General features: G+C 45.6%; 1 pseudogene; it reads left to right on the top strand.

Moving 5' to 3' along the window:
• The first annotated feature begins 207 nt into the window (after positions 1–207).
• Positions 208–1,305, top strand: LOC105310801 (annotated as a pseudogene).
• Positions 1,306–1,738: the final 433 nt, after the last annotated feature.

Below are 1,738 nucleotides of genomic sequence, written 5' to 3'. Positions count from 1 at the left end.
AGTGGCCCACCCAGGCGGTAATGAGTTTATGATTGGACCTCACCTTGGCCAACCATTTTCTAAAAAAGATTTTGGAAGGAGTCAGAAATTTCTCCCACTTTAGGCATTCCCCGCCGGCCGCAACCCGAGCCCCGGCGCGGCCCTCTTCATCCCCTTCCGTCTCCCATAGCCGCCTCCCTCAGGCCTTCCTCAGGGCCGGGTCTCACTATGACAGCAGCGCGACACAGCACACTCGACTTCCTGCTGGGCGCCCTAGCCGGCTGCGAGACCATTCTAAAAGGCCTGCGGTCCATTTTCCAGGAGCAGGGGATGACCGAGTCGCTGCACACCTGGCAGGACCATGGCTATTTAGTGACCTACATCAACAAAAACGGCAGCTTTGCCAACTTGTGAATTGACTCACGTGGTTTGATGTCGCTGGACCTTCAGAGTTACAGTGGCGATGCGCAAGCCAAAGAAGTTGACGGTCTTTTGAACAAAGTAGAAGGAAGAATGAAATAATTGAATCAGGACAGCCCCTGTCAGGTGAAACGATTACCACCCATAGTTCGGGGAGGGGCCGTCGACAGATACTGGCCTACTGCTGATGGCCGCCTGGTTGAGTATGACATAGATGAAGTGGCAGATGATGAAGATTCGCCTTATCAGAATATTAAAATTCTACATTCAAAACAATATGGAAATATTCTCATCCTGAGTGGGGATGTAAATCTGGCAGAGAGTGATTGGGGGTATACCCAGGCCATCATAGGCAGTGGTAAAGAGGCTTACGCTGGCAAAGACGTGCTGATTCTGGGTGGTGGAGATGGGGGCGTATTACATGAAGTAGTCAAACCGAAACCAAAGATGGCCACTATGGTAGAGATTGACCAAATGGTGATTGACGGATGTACGAAATACATGTGAAAAACGTGTGGCGATATCTTGGATGATCTTACAGGAGACTGCTATCGGGTTCTCAGAGAATACTGTGTTCCAGCACTGAAGAGGTACACCAAAGAAGGCGGAGAGTTTGATTATGTGATTAATGATTTGACGGCTGTTCCAATCCCCACTTCTCCAGAAGAAGATTCCACATAGGAGTTTCTCAGGCTGATTCTTGACCTATCAATGAGAGTACTGAAGCAGGATGGGAAGTGTTTTACACAAGGGAACTGTGTCAATTTGACAGAAGCCCTTTCACTCTATGAAGAACAACTCCAGTGCCTATATTGTCCTGTGGAATTCTCAAAGGAGGTCGTCTGCGTCCCTTTGTACTTCGAGTTGTGAGTATTTTACACAGTTTGAAAGAAAGCCCAGCCTTGAAGATCAACATGCGCTCATCCTGTGTGCTGCAGATAGATAGCCTTCCTGACCTTCATATGCTGCATGTGACTTTGAAACGTGTCAGGCAATTGATAGTGAATTCCTTCAAGTCTTTTTTTGTAATTATTATTTTTAATTTTAAAAAGCACAATGGAAAATGTATATTTGGATGAGCTAGGGTTCTGTTTTTTGAAAGTCAGCTGAAGGATAACGAGAGCACAGAGAAGGCTGCTAAATGCACTGAATCCCTAGAATGTGATTTTATTACATTTTTTATTTGTGGGCTTTTCTTGTTTTTGTTTTGTTAGACTTTGAATTTGATTGTTTGGAGGCATAGACATCATTGCTTTGTCCAAGACATTGCCACAAGTTTTTCGCATGGACATCTTAGAGAGAAGTTCTTGATGGTGTTTCTTTCCCCCAAAATTGAGTT

The sequence above is a fragment of the Pteropus vampyrus genome, unplaced genomic scaffold (genome assembly GCF_000151845.1).
Source record: "Pteropus vampyrus isolate Shadow unplaced genomic scaffold, Pvam_2.0 Scaffold12013, whole genome shotgun sequence".
Lineage (NCBI taxonomy): Eukaryota > Metazoa > Chordata > Mammalia > Chiroptera > Pteropodidae > Pteropus > Pteropus vampyrus.
The sequence above is the reverse complement of the archived record's forward strand: the minus strand, read 5'-3'. Positions and strand labels throughout refer to the sequence as shown.